The sequence below is a fragment of the Chiroxiphia lanceolata genome, chromosome 2, assembly GCF_009829145.1.
Source record: "Chiroxiphia lanceolata isolate bChiLan1 chromosome 2, bChiLan1.pri, whole genome shotgun sequence".
Taxonomy (NCBI): Eukaryota; Metazoa; Chordata; class Aves; order Passeriformes; family Pipridae; genus Chiroxiphia; species Chiroxiphia lanceolata.
The window spans coordinates 117,357,390-117,379,374 of record NC_045638.1 but is presented as its reverse complement, the minus strand read 5'-3'; positions in this window follow the sequence as shown (position 1 = coordinate 117,379,374).

The window sequence follows — 21,985 nt, the reverse complement described above, 5'->3', positions numbered from 1 at the left end:
ACTTTTTTGCTGCAAGCTCAAACCACCAGCTGAGGGGATTTTGCTAATTGACTACAAGTTGCGTGGTGCAAAATTCATCCATCAGTTTGTTTCTTCTTCTTCTAAAAAATAACATATTCAGAACATTCAAATGCTCCTGTTGGCTTTGTCTTATATTCTTAAGTCAAACACAGTTATTTAAGAACTAGAATAAATATTAAGACTACTAACTAGTAAAAGCTAATGGATGATAGAGGTCCCATGATGCTAAAAGTGAATGCCAAAATGCTCCAGCAAACTAGGCCATTAGATTTTCCACCCACTAGGCTGCCAATAAAGCAAATACAATGATTTCATTTATGTAAATAACTGCTGCTAGTCACAGATAATGGCAGCTTAAGCTACTCAGTGTGCAGGAGGCCACTTGGAGAAGCAAAACAAAAATAAAGCACACTGCAGAGGACTAAAACAACCGTGCAGTTGCATGGCTAGGTTTTTATGGGGAGTGATCATTATTTGTGGTTACCAGAGGGAGCCCACAGGTGACCAGATAACTGCTTGGATAAACAAATGTTCACAGCATAACTCAGACACCGGAAAACTGGCCCGCGGACCAAACGTGCACAACCTTGGCCATAAGTAGCCTCTTTTTTTTTTTTTTTTTCCTCTCTTTTTCATGCCTGCATGTACCAGATAAACTCATGCTACTCACAGCCAGCGACTAGAACAAATGAGCTCCTTCAAAGTGGTGTTGTGAGGCGCTCTCTCACTGCACAACCAAGGGCCATCTTTCCTTTGCGTGCTCAGTGCCATCTCTAATCCAAAGCAATTGCCCTGAGGTGCCAGACACATACAGAATGAGGCAGCCAGGAACACCAAGCAGCATTAATCTGTCTCCTCCAGACACTAAATGCTGCTGGACAGAAAACTCATGCTCCATTCCGCATGTGCCCACCATTCCAGGAGAAGCCGTAATAATCTCAGCTGTTGCCCCTCAAATCACCACAGTAATTCTGTAACGAATGTGCCACTAAGGAGAGAAAGGTCATATAAATTCATTCAGCAAAGAATACAGAGAGGGGGTTTAATTACAAGCAGAATGCTTTATTTTTGGACAGTTCACAGTTATTTTTTTTTTTGCCCTGCCGTGGCAGCAAAGATGTTTTAGCTGATAAGCAAGCAGACCTTGAACAACCATTATTTAGAGAACTTCAGTGTAAATTGAAGAAGTTGCTGATTTATGCCCTGCAGCTGAGGCAGTAACTTTCTCAGCTACATTATGCAAGGCTTCCCATGGTCATGTAGAAACCCTGGGGATGAAGTTAAAAGAAGTGTGTAGAGAGATTATCAATAAACATTTCTAGAATCAATTATTTGTCAGAAGATGGTGTAACTCATATGCCATGCTTTGAAGTGGGCAGAAAAATAGAAAAACCAGTGAATGGACTGGATTTTTTTTTCTCAGTCTGCATGTCAAAGGGCTCTGAGGCCTCACCAGTACTTCCCTTCTCTAGAGAAATTAAATATTACCAAAAATTCAAACATGTTACAGCAGCAAAAACTGGGGGAAGAAAAATGGCTTATTGGTAACTTGAACCACCTTTGATGAGCAGGTACTCTGGCCTCCAGAAAACCAACGTAAGATGAACCTTGGAAATTCTCTCAAAGAGCTCTGAGTAGGCTCTTTTTTTTAATCTCTTCCTGGGATGCTGATATTGTCAGTGGTACAGCGAATGAAATTAAAATTAAGAAGCCTGTGAAGAAAAATTAGCATTTAGGATTATCAGTACTCCCACAACATAAGGCTTAGAAGGACAAAGGTAAAACATAAAATTAACAGACAACTATTCTGTGTTACTCAGGAAATACCATTTCACCAGAAGAAGCCACCACACGGGACCAGTGAAGCATTTTCCACTCTCTGAAACAGGATGGTTTTCTCCCAACAGTAACAGCGCAAAGATAATTTAGATTAAGTAACCGGAGATATTTTTTTTTTTTTTATGGAAAGCCAATTAAGAAAGGACTGTTCCTCTAAAGGCTGAAGTGCAGCTGAACAGAGCCCTTGTAGCTGCTGTTTATTGGAGGGCCAGGAGCACCCAGGTGTGGAGGGAGGCCATCACCAGGTCCCACATCCTGGGCTTCTACCTGATAGCAGGAAAATCCTCTCTCATCCCACGAACAACTTTGGGGCCCAAGTATCACCTCGTGGAAAAAACATCAGTGCAGTTTCACTGATTGCTCTGAATTTATCTCAGGAACGGTGTTCTGCCCAAATCTTGTACTTTTTTGCACCAAAAGAGGCTGTGACCAGCTCTGCTACCACACCAGCAAAGTGCTGAAGGGCTCACATGTGCTTAACACAGGAGGGACCAGGAATCAGCATCAGTGGGTGAAATCAAAGCAGAGCTGTCTTTTTCTTCCAAAAAAGCACCTGATTTCAGTCATCAATTTGATCTCTGCCATTAGCTGTGACCTTGAAAATGTCACTTGTTGCCTTCCCTCCTTTGCCTTCCCACCTGTAAAGCATCTTGAGAGTCGCTGCTTACAGAAGGGTTAGGGTTGGAAGGGACCTTAAAGATCATCTAGTAAAGATTTATGTACTAGTGTGATCTAAAACCTGCAAATTATTCTTTTAACCTGCAATTTGTCATAATTAAATTTGATGGATTCAATTTTGATTTAAACCCCCGCATTTTACATCTTTCATATATTTCAATGGAAGTATAGCTCTTATTTTTTCAAGAAACACTTGACTTTTTTGTTATTAACTGTACAAGATGTATCTGTTCCCCACTAATATCTCTATAACGTAGAATTTAATTTACTTTCCACCATTTTAGTTTTAATTACTGCAAGACTCCCAAGCAATAAACTGAAGCAACATATTGATGGGACAAGCCTTTTAAATGATGAGGCGTAATAATTATTAATTACAACTTAAAAGTCCCTAGCAGCATTTTTTTGCTATAAATACTGGCTGGCTTCAAAAGCTGGAAAAGACTAGTATTGTGCAACAGTCAGTTAATTAGATATACTGCAGATACCTTTGTTAATGAATTTGATTATTAATAGCACAACTCTCAGACTGAAATATTGACTCAAGTGTTCGCAACCATATATTTTTTCCAAGGAGAAATATATTAGCATGTATGGGCCACCTAATTTAATTGCAAATTATTTTCTCTACTATCGTGGACTGTGTAGTGTCTTTGGAGTTCACATTATTACACTTATTCAAACAACTGTCCTTGGTGGCAAAACTTTTAAATCATCCCTAAAGACAAACAATCTCTTTTGCATTTCTTTGTTGTGTTATTTTGTGTGGAACACGACTGAATTTTATTGTTAGCTTGAATAAGAGAACAGCATTGTAAAATCGGATGCCTGTCACAAGTAAATCAAGAGTGTCTCTCTTAAAGATATGAATATGGTTAGCAAGTTTGTTTTAATCCCAGGCATGTCTGGGAACTGGTAATTTCCTTTCAGAAGGTATGTCTCCACAGGTAGGGAAGTTACTTTGTCAGTTCTGTGAAAGAGCTTTTAATTACCTGCATTTAATTGAGTCTTATGCATACACATTGGGAAACAATTTATGAGGTTTTCTGAGTCTACAGCATAGCTCACATAATAAATCATTCCTTGCCGTGTTTACTTACCCCACACCTCCTGTCTTTGAGACATGGTTTGTTTTTGGTTTGGGTTTTTATCTTTTCAAGGAAAATGAAAAGCACAGAGAAAAGGTCTTTTGGTACCAGCAGAAGTGGCATGGGGCAGGGTTTAGCAGAACAAGATAACTCAGTTTTTTCCTCAGCTGTGCCAGTTAAACATGAGGAGACTGGACAAGCCACGTCACCCTCAGTCTGGCATTTGCATCGATGTGGAGACAAGTATTTTCCCATTTCTGTTGCAGTTTTTTTGAGAACTGAAAATTTCCACATAGGAATAAAATACCCTGTGACTGCTTTGCAGAAGACCAAACACCAACTCATGCTAAGATAAAATTAAGCACGCATTTTCTAATTTCTTTCTATTTGCAAATTGGATTAACTTAAGCAAAATCCAGTAATTTCTGATGGTGGTCACAACTTCCTGCAAAGGTAATGGGAAGAGAGATGACTAATTGCTTGACAAAAAATCCAAATATTTGAATGGCAGTAGGACCCAGAGGTCCCAGGTAATACCAGTAGAAAACTGCCTCTGCTCTGATGTGCTCCTCTCAGGGATAGGATGGGGGAAAGGAGTGGCTCTAGTATTATTTAGCTAATTAATATCTTAGTTTACCCTTTGTTTTACACAAGACATGGAAGATTTTCTGTGGACAAGTCAGACCAAAGAACACACTAAGAAGAAAGTGTTAAACACACAAATAACCTGACTGCACTGGCTGCTACTGTGGGCTCCAATATTTTCATAACTGAGAAGAGTGACCCTGCAGTGAGGAAGACTTTTGTTCCATTATGTTCATGAAGAGAAATGTCATTCAGAAATACATGTGATGCGAAATGCAAAATGAGATGGTGATATCCATTTCTGCATGCAAAGCCTTGGCAAACATTGACCAAACACCCTTGATAGATCCTTCCTCCTGATCTATCCTCTTGACACTGTGAAATTTTGATACAAAGATTAAAACAAGTATATATAACAAATGATGGAAAAACACTCACAAAGCTGATAGAAGAGTGTGGTACTAACTGTAAAGGTAATATCAATCTCCTGAATAACTGTATTTTAAAAGTGTCTTTAATTCCTTATGAAAATTTTAAGGCATTCTCCTTGGGAAAAAAAATCCTATTGAGACAGAGAGACTCCTAATCATATTTTGTCTAAGTTCTTCTCCCTAGTCCTAATTAGTTAGAGATATTTACACTGAAACAATTTTTTTTCTCCTTCATTCATTTGATCAACTGCTTATCCCTCACCTGGAGCCATAATCTCTTGTCTGTAGCTTCATAATCTTCAGCACTGCTGAAAGGATTAGGTATCCAGGTGAAGCAGGAACAGATGATCACACAGGAAACAAGCGCTGCTCTGATTTTTCAGATGCCACTTTTCCCTCTAGTAATTAGTCAAAAAGAAACCCTAACCATCACCACCTCTTAGAAAGCAAAGAAAGAACTCAGCAAACAAACAGAGGGAAAAAAACCCCCGACCCAAACCTTAAGCCTTAGCTTGTTAAATAACTCTTCCCCAAATTGAAACGGCATGAAACTACAAAATGAGTATCATTAAAAGTGAATAAGCAGATTGAATAAAAAAAAAAGGGGGGGGGAAGATTATTCTAATGCTTTAACAAAATTTTTGCAATTTTTACAATGCAAATATTTTGCACTCTGAACCCAGATGTCATTTTCTCTGGGCTTCCTAAAACACTGATGGAGCTGAACTGGGGGTGGGAAGATTACATTTTCCGTCTTTAGTTTTCAGTGGGGAAGACCGAGTCTGCCTCTTTACAGCCCATGCTCACAGGCTCATTTCTTTCATAAAGTTATAGGGCATTCCTTGCATCTGACTTGTTTTAAAGCCAGAACATCTATGGAAGCAAAGTACATAAAGTGTAAAAACCTAAAGTGTGAAGTGTTGCCATAATCTCCTACCGTGAACGCAAATCATTCTGATTACTTGTGCTCATTAAAAATGTGTGAGAGAAAATTTTGTAAATTCAATAAGTTTTCCAAAACTGTAAGATCTAAATCCACCCAATTCATACCCTTTTTGACACACCTGATATTTCAATATTTTCTTTTGTTATTTACCATTTTGCTCTTTTCCAACTAGATTTCTAACATTAAAGTCAAATATAGCCCTCACTAACACACTGTACAACCGGAAAATCTTCAGTAGCTACTTTTGATTGTCTAAAGTTGTGAGAAAAGAAAAAATTATTTTGATATGCATTAAGCTCTTTCATTAAGTCTGGGTATACACTAAGTGTTACAAAAACCAAACAAGGGCAAATGAATACGACTTTTTTGATTATTCAGTCGTGCTTATTTGTGGGAATTGGATAGTCTCTCCCAGAAGCTGACAGCATCACCTGGAAAATGAAGCCACTGGAGAAGTAAAAAGGAAAATGTTATTAAAGCTATTGAAAAACATATATATCTTCATACTCCCCTCTCCAGTTAAAGTTGCAAGGTGCTCCTACTTAATTATTTACCAATATTGTCCAAGGCCTAACAAAGTGTTGGTTCCTTCCCTCACAGTTTAACGAGCAATAGATCTGCTCCTCTCCATCACCAGCCTACAGAGACTTACAGTAAGTAAAGCAAGCAAGCCAAAGCCTATTCCCAACAAGTGAACAATCCCTTTCATCAATTAGAATAGATTTCAGCAAGCCAGTGGATGTAACAGATGAGGCATGAGGTTGTAAAGGTTGCTGGCGATCCGCACAAATTCCAGTCAAATACAGATTGAGTTAACACAGTTCTACTGATCGAGCCGGTCCCTCCTGAACTCCTGCCCACAGCACACAGGCAGCACCTAGAGAGCTGTCAAAGGGCTTTAGCTGAGCAGACAAAAATGAACACCTGAGCCCAGGGAGCTGATATTTGCCTATGCCTACATCTCTTCTGAACAGCTATTCAAAAGCTTGTCATTTAGCAAAACCCACTGAAATGTAACAGCCAAACAAATTCAAACTTTACCTGCGGGTCCTCTCTGCTACATCATCACAGACAACGACACGCCCTCGTTTTCAGGCATGGATATGCATGGAATTGCAGCAGTGCATAGGTGGGAACTGAGAGCAAAAATTCAGCAAAGGTTTGGGCAAGATGGAAGTCCTGTGCTGATGCTGTGTCGAGAGTAGGTTTCTGGTGGTGTTACCCATGTCAGGTACTTCAGCTTAAGGTTAAGCTCATTTCAAAACAAAAGTGCAACACACTAAGTTGAATTGAACTATGAAAACAATGCAAAAGGGTGCTCACCGGGGGAGTGGTTTTTTTTGCCTTTTTTTTCCCCCTCTGTGATAACACTACAAGTTTTCCAGGACATGCATCACTGCGTGGAAGTTTACAGGAAAAGTTGCCCTTCTTAAGCTATTTGCTGTGACCTAAAAAAGCCCTCTCAACTCCAGCTGTGGTCAGAGGCACAGGGACAGCTGTGAATAGGGTTTGCCACACAGGCAGTCACAGTGCTGGGCTCATTCTCCTCATTCCCCTGAGCAGCCTCAGGCCATTGACCTTCCAGAGTAGGCTGCAAGTCTCATCTCTTCCCTCGTGTCATGGAAGTGGAAAAATGACTTAAAAGGCAAGAGCTGAGGCTAAAAAAGCTGTGATATGGAACAGGCTGACTTTTTTTTCCTCCTTCACGTTTATATTCATTACTTTAATCACGGTATATACTAGAAAAGCCTAGAATCTAGGACAGGTGCTTTAAATGCCACATGTAACTCCAAACCAGTAAATACCTCAGAAAATTGGAACATCATCAGTGATTACTCAGGAACTAATTAACAAGGAAGGGCAAAAAAAATCACTGAAAATGTGCTATCTGGCCAAGAATTGACTAAAAAGGAAAGTGTGGAAAAGAAAGTAGATATATGTTAATGGAATAGGCAACATTTAAAGGCTACAGGTACCTAAGGAGGAGGAAAATTTATACTTTCTCAGACAGCCTTAAATAAAAATAAAAGCTACACAAATTTAGAGTTCACCATTAAATTGTAATTAAAAAAAATCATTCTTATTGTGAGTAGGAAAGCTTTAAAAATATTTGTATATAAGCACCAAAGAGTTAAGGCATGATTATGGAAGAAAGAATTTTAAGGAGTGCTTTTTACTAAATTTTAATTGTTCAAAACTAAATTCACCATCTATGCTACTCAACCAAAAAATGTTAGAGAAGGATATGTCAGATATGTGACTTGAAAAGTGCTGTTGCCCAAGCACTTGTAAGTTGCTGAGAATAAGAACCTTCTACAGGTTGAACACATCTTTACATTTTTTCGAGTACATATACAATTCTCTTAATGCTAACTTACAACATTTAGCAGCCACATAAGGTTCACAAACATAGCAAACAGCACAAACAGAACAGGCAGTCCTTAACAAAAGTTTAATAACTTATTAGTTTGAATATAACAAAGAAAAAAAATTAGAATACACTAATGAAAAAATGAAACTATAGTGTGACAATTTGATATTTGACACCTGCACAAGATAAATTTACTGAAAGCTATCAGATTTATGTTTTTAGAGAGTGGATATTTGGTACTATCCTGGTTGTTGAACATCAAGTAATCTTTCTTAGTAAAGAAGAAAGAAACAGTTTTCTTATTGAATCCCAATTGATTTGTGCTATGTTGCTGCCAACACAGGCAAACATAAGAGATTAGTAAAGGGGAAAGTGCTTATTTTATATATATATATCTCTATCAGGATAAAATGTGATCCATCATCCATGAAAGCACACACTGTGTATCTCAGCTGAAACTGCTCCTTGCAGCCGTCTGGCCTAGACTATCACCTGCTCAGTCTCGGCAGGTTTGGTGCCTCGGCAGGTTTTCTGATGCCTATTAAGTGCTGTTTGGGAATTGCCAGGCTTTGTTTTGGTGCACAGTCGGGGAAACTTGACTCAGACACGGGTGGAAACAGAGAAATGTGTATGCACGAGACTGCACGAGGGGGGGATAGGGTGGCTGAAAGCAATGTGAGAAAAAACAACACAGGCACTGGGGAAAGCAGCAGGAATTCTTCAGGGTATGGAGTCACAATCTTTCCTCTTTCAAGAACTCCAGATGATCTGCCCAAGTTTATTTAACCCTGTCCTCAGGTGTTTTTTGGTTTTTGTTTGGTTATTTTTTAATTTTTACAAACAATACGATAGAAGATTTTTACCTTTAACTTAGGTGACTTTAATATCTGACTTGTCGCTAGTTCAGAAAGAATCCTCCTTTCCTTTTTCTGATTCATTCACAGTCCTAAGCGCAGTCCAGAGTTTCATCAAAATTTTTGTAGCCAGGGTTAAGCCAGTTTGTCTTCAACTTCTACCATTTTCCATCAGCATTCATTGTGCTGAAGTACTTTAAATGTCCACGTGTGTTCCAGGTATGAGCTCGTGGGGAAGGTATCATGATCTGAGCTGAAGCACTTGCCTTTCAAAACACAGGCCTAGGTTCAGTTCAGGGGCTCAGTACCAGGGAAATTTTAATATTTCCAATTACTCTATTGCTTTTTTTTTCCTTTCCTTTGCCTTTACTTTTTTTCTTTTTACTCTAATTGCTCTGTATTTGCTGCAAGCTGCGTGTTAGGTTCTTAAAATCATTGCAGCTGTAAAAGTAATATCTTGACTCTACACTAAATAATTTAACTGCCCTACAAGGATTGTTAATTATGACCTAGCCTAGTTTAATCTGAGAGCACAACAACAGGCTGCAAATGAGATAAAAACAGGCACTGGGAACGCCTTGTTGAGATGTAATAACATTGATAAGTTTGCATAGACTAATATTTTATGAGGATTCAGGAAGATACAATGGTAAGATTTGAAGAAAGAACTAAACAGCTGAGGGGAAAACAAGGAAATGCACTGGGAAGTGTGCCAGGAAATAGAGGCTGAAATAGCCAAAAAACCTTCCTGTCAACAATAGAACCTTGAGCCTGTAAATGGTAACTCAAGGGAAATGCCTACCAGCAATAGTTCATGTCTACTCTAGATGGAGTAGGTGAACTAAATACTCAATTTCCAGCATTTTAAATCAAGGCACTGGAAAGCTGAATTTCTAGTTTATTATGTGAAGGTTATTTCGCTTGTTAGTTCAAGTGTTTAAGCGCTTTTTATTTTTAGTTCAAAAATGTTAACTTTTGTAGTCCATCAATCCAACCATCTCAGAGCTGTTACTGGAGCTAGCAAACCTCAGAAGAGAAAAAAATTAAAAACAAATTAATGTGGGGAGATAAATCAAGTAGTGAAGTCAAGAGTAAATTATCAAAAGATCTTTTATCAAATACGAATAATTTTTTCTATTTCAAGTGTAACCCATTAATTTTATTCCCCCACTCCATCCCCTAGCATGATTGTAGTTCAAGCAGCATAATATAAAAATAGGCTTATTAAGATATGAAATGTGTTTAACTCTCATCATAAGCACCACAGTCCTTCAAAATTTAATTTAAAAATATATATAAATCTGGAGAGCATAAAAGCGTTTGCACTTGACAATAATTAAGGGGGAAAAAAGCATTTATAATTGACAAATGATAAGCAAAAGGGAGCCAGAAAATAAATGGCATGGTTTGGATTTGGCAACCACTAACAGTACTGTGACTGCTTTCATTGACCTTAAATGAGCTTTTGCAGCAATCCCTACAGAGTAATTCCATTTTTTTTTTCCAGAAGCAAGATGTAGGAAGTCCAGTGTGATTTAATGTAAATCAGAGTGATTTCTTGCATATATGTATCTCAATTCTATATGATACTGAGCTCTCCAGTCCTGAATTAAAAAGAGCACAAAACAAGAACCATACCACGCATAACTCAGCTTTAAGGGTTTTATCTCACCGGCACCCCTCAGTTAAGCAGATGCTTAAATAGACTGGCCAAAGAGAATAAAGACTTCTTCGTTTGGTTCATTCCCTTCTGCATGATCCTGTGCATCCCTCTCCCCATTCCTCTCATGGAGTAATTACCAGGTGAGAAAGCACAAGGAGGTTCCTTGGGCCCAGGCTCCACGGTGCTAAGGGGAACATCCAAGGCGCTGCCAACCTTGAAAGCAAGAATGTGAGCACAAAGATACTACAACAGCTCAGAGTCAGGGAATTTGGCTGCAGTGGTTATAAATAATTCTGAGATAACTGGCACAATGCTTTCAGTGACTTCTGGGGACAGAACTTGCTGAGAGAGCTTGCAACAACATGATAAGGTAAATCACAACACGGTTCTTATTATTTTATATCTATCTATCTATCTATCTATCTATCTATCTATCAGGAAATGTAGGAACCCAAATTCTGTTTCATAATTCATATGCAGCCTGATTAAGTAGGCAGAATTTTAATACTAATTTACAATATTAAAATTTAGTATACTCAGCCTCGAATCCTACCTTCTACTTCATGGCATTCTAACCCTGAGGTAACAGTTATGGTAACTGCATCTCTGTATTACAAAGACAAAACCACAGCTTTAAGGAGGAAACATCATAATTCCCACCAGCCTCAGAGTTTGTGATCCCAGAACTTTCCTGATGGACTACATTCACTTGCTTAAGTGAAGTCAGTTCAGTGAAAGATTCAAAGAAAAGTACTGAATAAACAGCTTTGAAACTACTTAATCAAGAGCATTCAGGATTACACAGACGCCACAGCTGCTTTATCAAGTTGTCAGGACAACAGTTTCACTTAATATTTAAATAAATATACTTAATGTGAAAGAAATATACAGGCATGTGGTATTTGCCTGTCTGTGTATTTTCCTTAATGAGTGCAGAGCCTATAAAAAAAAAAAGGCTCATTAGCAGAATTCCACAAGAGAAAGATCAGACTTTTCATCCCATTCCTGAAAAAAACCCAAAACCCAATTTTGTAAATGATCAGTCTGATGGCACGTTAAGAAAGTTTTCATTATCTGTTTGTTACGCAGAAATTTCTGGGAATTTCTTAAGTAAACTGAAACTTTTGTGTTAGGTTTGTTCAGGTACACAAACATAAGCTGCTCCTGACCCTGAAAAGGATGAAATCTAATAAGTATCAATGCAATTTGAACTCAAATAGAAGTATTAGAGATACATATTTATGTGCACATACATATGACATACATACATTCATGTACCTGGGTTCACATGACATTAACACCAAGAACTCTAAAAATGGTGGTTAAACACACATGAAGTGTTTCAAGCATTACAGAATATTGTGTTTCACCTTGGTAACAAAAGAAAAAGAATCTGTTAATATTTGTACCTTAAATAAAATCCTTTAATATTTGTACCTTACTGGTGTGCTGGAAAAATCCCAATAAATTAAGTTATTCACCCAAAGAGACACTGAGATTAGATGGAGAAATCCATTTTAGTTATTACTGGATTCTTATGGAAGCTGAAGGATGAATTTTCCTGGAGGACTGAAATACTTCAGTAGTTTTGCTTAGCCCTCTTAAAAATTTTTCAAGATGATTTTTTTAAGCTCTAATGGAAGTTAAACTGCATTTATAAATAATTTTTGCTTTCTGTGATATCAAATGAATACATAAACAGGGATTACTCTATAAGCAACAAATCTATTTGAAGTTAGTATTTCTTAACTTCTGTGCTGTAATCTATACTCAGCAAGGCCAGAACCTGACACCATATTGGACAATTTTGTGCCTGGGATTCCTTACAACAACCACAAAGATGAATTACTGCACGGCTGTTATTCAGCCAGGGTCCCTCTATAAGCATCAGATTCATTGGACCACTGTAACTACCACACTACTGATGCCTGTGGGAGGTTTTCCAATGAAAAATAAGACTAATGTTTCCTCCTGCAGGTCCTCCCATAATCTTGATTTTAGTCGCTGGCACAGAGCTATAACAACAACAAAAAAAAAAAGACATTTGAATAACCTTAATGATTTAATTTATAATTAAATTAATTTTTGCTTATATTGACTACTATTTGGATATAAAGGTATATTTGGTTTCAGGACAGTGCATGGATGTCTTCAGTAGGCACATTGAGTGTAGTTACCAAGAAAAAAAATGTTAATTTAAGGGAAATCAAACAAGGTCTCATATGCAGAGCCAGGGAACACAGTAGCTATACATCCCAGTCTATACAGCAAATGCATCCTTTGAATAGGATATTTACTTATACATACATCAGCTTCCCTGGAGTTCCTATGTAAGGCCAGGAAAATGAAGGCAGGACACTTGGAGTGCTTTGGACATATTCAGCACTCTTGTGCCATGACCTGTCTGTGCTGCCTTCAGCTGGAACAGGCTGGGATAGTGGGATGACAGTGCCTGGCACGGCCTCAGCAACCTCCACGTGCTAGGATGTAATTTTCCTCCAAGGCACTTAAAACTGGCACAAGAAAACATACTCATATTTCTTCTTCTCACCTATCAACTGCCAGCAGGTCTGAGGGAGGATGTTCATTTTCCCTGGGACTCCAAGACACTTGTCCCATGTGACTTCTGGGATGATAAATACCCTGCTGCCACCTGATGCCTGGGCAGTGCAAGCCTCCAGTGACCAAGGACAGGCAGCACTTGGAGGCCTCATTTCCCTACTCCAGAAATACAACTTTAGCCATTTATACCTTTTTGATCCTGTCAAGTACCTTTATTGTACAACATGACACCCTCCTCGATTACTGCATTTGCTGCAGAATGTGACATTACAGCCCAGTGACAAAATGCAGCAGAAAACAAGCAAAACAAAATATGTGAAGGGTATCAAGGGCAGTATTCATTCCATTCATATCACAGACGAGCTTTTTTCCTTACTGCAATTAAATAAAGAAGAATATAGTAAGAGAAATGCATTGCAAGGTCTGAAAGCAGTGAATCCTTGTATGAGCAAAGTACTGCAATGAATATCCTGAAATATATCCTTTATGTGACAGATCCTTATCTGTCAGCTGGGCCTATATCACTTTTACTTTTGTTGAGGATGCCAATCATGCCCCACAATCCCTTATGTGAACATAATCATGGAGAGGTTTGGATTGGAAGGGACCTTAAAGATCATCCAGTTCTAAACCCTCTGCCATGGACAAGGACACCTTCCACTAGACCAGGTTGCTCAGAGCCCCATCCAACCTGGCCCTGAACACTTCCAGGGATGGGGCATCCACAGCTTCTCTGGGCAACCTGTTTCAGTGCCTCACCACCCTCACAGTAAAGAACTTTTTTCTAATATCTAATACAAACCTCCTCTCTTCCAGTTTAAAGCCATTCCCCTTTGTCCTGTCACTACCTGCTCTTGTAAAAAGTCCCTCTCCATCTTTCTTGTAGGTTCCCTCCAGGTAGTGTTTGTGGCACAAGAAAGCACAAAACTCAACAAAACTGAGAACCAATTCCTGATTTTGAACTTATGGTCAATACCAATGGGAATGGAAACCCTCAGGTGCAGCAGACTGGAAATGAAACAGGGGACTTAACTGTTTTAACTGAATTAACTGTTTCACTGTGTGCTGCTAAATAAATTAAAAAACACCTCACATAAAAACTGCAACATAAAACTTGTTAAGTTTTAAAAAATCTTCTGGCACACGGAGACAAATTAGTCTCAGCTAAAAAAACCTCCCAAACCAAATTACAGCTGCCATCCAAATATCCTGTTGGTAATGATTTTGTTCACTGAAATATTACATATACTACTTCAATTTATAAATCTGCATTTCAGATGAAAAAATGCAAAGTAAGGTCTAGGAAATTAGATATTAAAGATTTTGCTACTGCCTGCAGTTTCTGTTGCATTAGACAAGGACATTATTTGCCTTAGCAGGCAGAAAAACAATGACTAAAAGCTGTTATTACGCCATAACAGCTACATTAAGATAACTGCAAAAATAATTGTAGATTCACAACATCAGTTCTGTGTAAACATTTCCAGAAACATTTCTGTATCCTTAATTTGGTTTGCAGCATCACATAAAGAACAGGGCTTAAACAAAGGAATATGGATTGACAATAGTGAAGTCCTGCAAATTTAGAAATTAGGGTATTATGCTCCTTCTGTATTAGCAAATATTTTAGGACTGGGTCAAAGTGGCTACTGAGCTCCTTGCACTTCTATTCCATGTGTTTGGGGCGAGTATACTGTGGATTAGAGGTGGTCTTATCTCCTGTGTTGAAGATTCCTGACAGGAAGAGTTATTAGATGCACATGGGAAGTCCTTGCAGTTTACAGAGGCCACGCATGGAAATATTGGGGGTCGAAGCAAAACACACCAGGGGATGTTCAGAGTGCCTTTGGAGAAGAGGCTGTTGTTATCTCCACCTCTAAAGAATCTTCATTTTTTTGTCCCCAGACCCCTCTGGGAACTGAGTTAGCACATGGTAAGTGGAGGCCATCAAGGGACTCACTTCAAAAGTGCACATTTACCTCTCTGATCTGGACCATTGCTGTAGACACAGACTTGCAGAGCTACCAAACAATTTGCAGCACATTTATCATTCTGAACTCTACTACCACTTTTCTGTTATCACTTTAAGAGGTTCAGGCCTTTTAGGTAACACTTCTAGAAAAATGTCATGTAGTATTACTACGCATCACTTGGTTAATTAAGCAGTGTAATTTGCAGAAATATTGTGCAACAGTAGGTTACTGTTGCTAATGATGCAACTCAGAGATGCAAAAAGAAACAGAAGTGGGTACAAAATACAGCAGGATGTGTATTTAAAAAATAAGGCCCAATTATTCATGTTTCTGTGAGATATATCAACAGATTTAAAACAGAAACATATCAGAGATATCTAGATATTTAGTCCCTCCTTGTTCTACACAGATTCCTTTATCATGGGCCCTTCATGCCCAAAAAAACCCTGCTTTCCCCAGAAGCTGGATTATCACATAGATACCTGCTGCTGGCTGCTTGTTTCTTTTCCCAGCAGCAGTCACTGTGAAAGATGAGACAAGCACAGGATCAATTCTAATAAGGACTGGAAGAGAGTTAACAGTAAACTCTGGGTCTATGTGTTGTGTGGTTGAGGTTTCATATCCTTGTCTGCCTTGGTCATTCTGTCATGTGAGTTCTTGACACTGTACTTCTAATCCCCACACACTGGTATGGATATGACCAAGCCCCCTGGAAAAGATGGGAAGAGGGTGGATTTGATTGTACCAATCCAGCACTTTGCAGCAGGATTCACATCAAGTCTGACTCATACTCTGGGCATCAGAACAACCTCAGTAGGTGATGTGTCATCACAAGCCCCTCACATCTTCCTACTTTGCTTTGCTTCCCCCAATGCAAAAGGCTGTACCTGGTGAGTTTTGGAGCGATTCTCTCAAATTCTAGGCAAGTCACCTGCCACATATTGGCTTTTCAGAGCTAACATGTGTGGGGTACAAAGGAAATGGACTTGCTCAGACTTACAGTTTTTCCGCATGGGGAGAATTCCCAAACCATAACATGCAAAAAGTGCTCAGCAGATGACATGAAGGAATAAATTTAAGAAGCTGAAGACGGTTCATTTGCACATCTCTGATTGCAGCTTACATCTGTGCTGTTATAGTAATTGCTGTGAAAGCAACAGCTGAAACACTATTAACTGATCCTGAAAGGTCAGAGACAGCCCTGAAAAGGGGGCCACAAACCAGAGTGATGCAACCTGTAAAATCTGGGGAAGTTAGGAGTTAGAACCTGGGCCTCTCATGACCAAAGGATAAAGTAGAACATTGGCCAACACATTTATTTGTGCTGCAGTCCCCTTTGTCTCCAAGCACCTGAGAGATTTGGCCTTAATAAATCTGCCGATGAGCCCAAACCCTTGCAAGAACCTGCACATCAACATACTCACCCTGCTGGGAGGGAGACAGAGAAATAGGAAGGGATAAGGACACAAAGGCTGCTCAGAAGATCCATATGGCTTGATGCAGTAGACTGTAAATAGCTAGGGGCATGTAAGGGCTCACAATGGCATAGTCCTGAGAGGAGGTAGGACTCTGTAGAGAGCACAAGCACACCAGACACCTGCTAACATCATCCAAAATAAACAGGAAGATTCACAAGCCCTGTTCAGAAAAAAAATTAAAAGCAGACAAGACAAGTTGAAAGCTTTGCCTGGCAAACCATACCATGAGTTATAAACCATCAAAGATGTCAACACTAAAGGTCAGTGTATTTAATTAGTCACAGGAATGCCTACCTGTGAGTTGCTGCCAATGAAAAATCAGCAATTACCTTTCATGTTTAAACAACCTTGCACAGTGTTTTACATAACAAGGTGTGTATCACCACTCAAGTTTAAATGGGACTATTACAATCAACCACTATAATAAGCAGCAGTGCAAGGCAAGAAATTCCTGATTAGAACTTCTATAGCAGATGCATAACTTCAGGATATTTGCTCCCTTCATGTTTTGTACCAGCTCTACTCAGTGAGGTAAACCATGCTCAACTTGTTTTAAATACTTAATCAACCTACTCAATGATTCCTTGGGGATTTTTCAAATAGCAGTTCATTTCCATGAAGGACATGTGTCCACCGTGTTAATCCATGAATATGAGGTATTGTATTGCACTTGTCTGATAAGTTCGAGGAACAGGGGGTGGTAGATCCAGAAGGTTATTGAAAAACAGAAGGAAGAGTTATTTCTGTTTAATAGCCAGCTTTTACACAGCACTACTAGAACAAACACATATATTGGATGCAGCAATGTAGTCGTCCCCGCTGATAATTACAGGAAGACTGAGATGTCTCAGTTGTAAAGAGTCCATTTTCCTTCTAGAGCTACATATCTTGGCAGCTTATGCCACTAAAGAGCTACATTTCCCCAAAATCACTTTTCCAGTCCAGTTCACCATGAGGCATCACCAGCATTTGTGCAAGGACCACCACCAGGACAGCTTGATGCACACAGGAAAGAAGATGCTGAAGCAGCAGCCTGGCCAAACCACTGCCTGCCAAGCCTGCCCAACAGGCACCAGGACAAAGTTACCAAGCTGATTTGAATTTTAGAAGCCCAAGGAGGCCTGTGGAAAGCCAACCCAACAGCCCCATCACTTTACACACTCATTAAAAACTAAGTCACTTATTTTCAGAAGGATGGTAACAAGAATTCACTCACACAATGAATTTAATGAAAGCCCCTCCATGCAGCCACTTACACAAACAGTGTTACAGCTGTGAGTGTCCATGCTTTGTACACTATGTAAGCATTGATGTTGTTTCATATTCTTATTTTTATAGAACTGTTCTGGAAGGGTTTTTGACAAATATCATTCTAGAAAAATGCTCGCTTTTAATAATCCAACATTTTTCATGAAAAAAATATAATATTTTAAATATTGGAATATTTTTTGCCTTCAGAAAGCAGGTTTTGCACAAAAAGCTATTCTCTATGCCATACAGTCTACTGTTTCATTTCATGAAGTGATCAACACTAGGTCCTTCAGATAAACAAACCTGAATAGAAAAACACATTTTATTTTCATGATGTGTTTACATAATCGGCTTTCTCATGCTAGTCTAAAGACATGATTTTTTTTGGTGCTGGACAGGCCTAGCTGTTTTCTGACAAAAACTTGCCATAGTCAAAGACTTAAAATGATTAGTGGAATTGCAAAGGCAGGAATTTAAATGGCATTTAAAAAAAGCAATACACACCTTCAGCTTCCCCTCTTACCCTAGAAACCCCCAAACCAAAGCTAACCCCAGCTTATGACTGAAAACTGTGACTGCCTCAAACATTCATGAGTATGAATTTGTTCATACTTGAATTTGTACATAACCTTGTTACACAGGTTTCAGAATACAGAAAGACTCAAAGTGCTGCATTTGGTCTAATACAACTGTTACAAACAAAGAAAAAAACAACAAACAGAATAGCAGTCAGTACCTGAAAGGAGCTTTGTGCAAAAGCAACAGTTAAAATTCCGTATATTCTAAAGTTCAGGTTTTTATTAAAGTTAATTTTCTGTATCTTTACTGTACCAGAGGGTAGTCTTTTGATAGAAGCTTCTCCTCCCCTCCTCTTTTAATAGTGAATGAACTTTTATGAGTGATTTTACATTAGAAAGCACTTATATTCTGAAGTAGAGAAGTATTTTTATACTTTTCTACAGGGATAATCATGTGCTTCTACTGCAAATGAACGGGTCTGAGAATTTTTAGCATGTAATAGACTGAATACATAGACTTTGTCTGTTCCTTCACACAGGTGATACTTTAACAGTAGGAAAATTAACCTACTCCATTTATCTTACTCTATAACACAAGACACACACTCAATATTTTGTGAAAGGCAACTAAGGAAGGTTGGGATTTATCCCCTATCTTTTTCCTTCAAAGGACTTTAGGTGACTTCACCAACTTTCATCTTGCCAGCCAAGTTCCTTCTGAGGTGAACAGCTCACTCGATTTTTTGCTGGAGGTGGTGGGTTGATCTCAGTAAACAGATAAAACACCCTCACAAGTTGCTCTCCCACTCCTTCCTCCCTCCAGGTCAGAGAAGAAACAGAAGCAAGGTAAGAAGACTTGTGGATGAAGATAATACTTTAACGGGGAGAGCAAAAGGTGCATGTGCAAGCAAAGCAGAAGTACGAATTCGTTCATGACTTCCCATCATCAGGAAGATGTCCAGCCACTTCCTGGAGAGTGGGGTCAGAGTAGGGGATAGAAAGCCTTCACACTGTGCAAGCACCATTCAGCACCAGCCAAAATGCTGGTATTTTATCAATACACTATTTTAGGCACAAACCTACACCTCCAGACCCAGTACCCCAGGACAGCTGCTTGCCCCCCAGTCCCTCTGTGCTGGGCTTGGCTGGGGAAGAGATCATTTTCTTCAAAGTGGCTGGTAAGGGGTTGTGTTCTAGATTTGTGCTGAACACAGGGTTGACAATATAGAGATGTTTTTGTTATTGCAGAGCAGGGCTTACACAGAGCCAAGGGCTTTCCTGCTTTTCTAACTGCCATGCTGGTGAGGAGGCTGGGAGTGGATGGGGAATTGGGAGGAGACATAGCTGGGACTGGTGACTCCAACTGACCAAAGGGATATTCCAGACTGTATGACATCACACTCAGTAAATAAAGTGGGGGGAGGAAGAAGGAGGAAGGGAAGGACATTTGGAATTATCTCGCTTGTCTTCCCAAGTCACTGCTACACACCTAATGGGGCCCTGCTTTCCTGGAGGTGGCTCAGCACCTACCTCCCTGTGGGATGCAGTGAACGAATTCCTTGCTTTGCTTGTATGCATGGCTTTTGCTTTCCCTATTACACTGTCTCTATCTCAACCACAAGTTTTCTCACTTTTACCCTAAGCTGATTCTTTCCCCTCAATCCTGCTGGGGGGGGAGTGAGTGTCTGTGTGGGGCTTGGCTGCTGGCAGAGGTTAAACACCCTCTCTCCAGTAGAGAACAGAAAACACACCAGAGTTGGTTTCTTTTTTATAAAAGACTAAAACTGCTACTGGAAAGTAGCACAGCAAAAAAATTATCACAGGGAAAGTGTTCCAACATTACAGCATTTGCATCTTAGTGTTTGCAGTTCAGTGTTTGAAGACATTGCAGACAGACTTTCTTCCTAAGTAGGGAAAACTGTATCTATTTTGTCAAAAACCTCATATCATTAGCAGAGATTGAATATTCAATGCATTAAACTTACATCATTCTGTCACAGAATGTCATTGTTCTATACATTAAAATTATGATCTGCAAGGCATAGTCAGAAGAAACAAGCAAGTTTAGAGAGAGTTCCCTCTCAGCTTTTAACAATGCTGAAGATTATCTTGGAGTCAAATGGCATGGGTTATTAGTGCTGCATCAATCTCCTAATATTGAGAAAGTACTGTGTTCGTCTAACATTTATAAGACAGTTTTCAGGCCTAGTTCAATTAAACATTTAGATCTTTTTTCAGTGTTCAGAAGAGCTATGTAAATATGCAAAAACATCAGCGGAGATTTAATACTTCAATACATACATGTTCTTACATTTTCTCCTTATTTATTTTAGGCTTTATTTTACCATGAATATCCAGGACCTACTTATATTTACAGGGTATATATCATACTCACAGGCACGAAAAATACAATTTGTCTCATCTAGTGAGTCACCATTAGCTTTTGTTTCTACCTTTCTATAAGTGGGACATTTTTAACGGATTCAACTGGAGTTATTTTTACCCAACAATTTACGTAATTGTTTTTAATAAGATCAGTCATATGTCAGACCATCACTATCACTAAAGCTTATTTTCAGATAAATCAAAAATGGAAAAACCTACCTAAAGGAAACATTGCATGAAGACGAAAATACTTCTTTCCATATAAGGGCAAACATGACCAAAACTTTTGCATTTTCTCTTTTTTTTTTATTCCCATTGCTCATGAGGCTTTCAGAAAGATGCTGCTTTTCTCCTAAGGAATTTAAAACTAACTCTACATAATCTGGAAACTTAAACAGAATTAAAAAATAAGTTTGGCTCCATCAGAGCAAAAAACCCTCACCCTCAATTCCTTCAGAAGACTTGCACCACATACTATGAGGTGTGAAAACACACACACACACGTGCAGAGTCTTCCTCGGCAAAAGACTTCTAATTAATTGTTACAAAGATGCCACTTATAGGCTGATTTTTATGAAACTCAGATCCTAGCTAAGGTATGATGTATGAAAATATGTAAAATACTGGTTCATCTCTGTAGCAGTACTTCAAGGATGACAGCACGCCCAGTTTGGAAACATCAGTCAAAGATAAAACTCTTAAATGCTGAATACTTAAAATTCCTCAGAAAGGGAGTAATTTATGAAACAGAAGACAGACAAATCATACACCTTAATATATCCTGAACAGAATATCCACATCTATTTAAGTTAAAGGAAACAATTCCTGCTGTTCATTCAGTTAACCCCCTTCCTTCGCTACTAATGAGTTCCTTTTAAGCTCTGAGAATGAAGACTTAAGCAAAGAGGAAGTTCTTCCTTTAACCATTATTGAGCCATTAAGAACCTGGAGTCACGAAAAAAAAAAAAAGGGGGGAAAACAAAACTATTTCAGGCAGTTTAAAACATCATTTGAAAGCAGAAATGTGACTGACATATTAACACAGAAAAACATCACCTTGCATTGTCTGCTTACCCAGTCTGGTGTCTTACTGTTTATACAGCTAGTCTCCTTTTGGCAGAGTATCAGCTACACCACATTCCTGTCTTTCAGAGCACATAGTAAACAAACTTCTCACTAAATTTAATATAAAAAGCTAGAAAAATTTCCTAGGGAAAAAAAAAAACGGGAAAGCTCAAACAGTTTTTTTTCCACTAAAATCGGTTTTCCTGAAGTACTCACCAAGCTGAAATAACCACTTCATTCTTCATCTTCAAAATAAACCTCAGGATAGTAAGGCTTG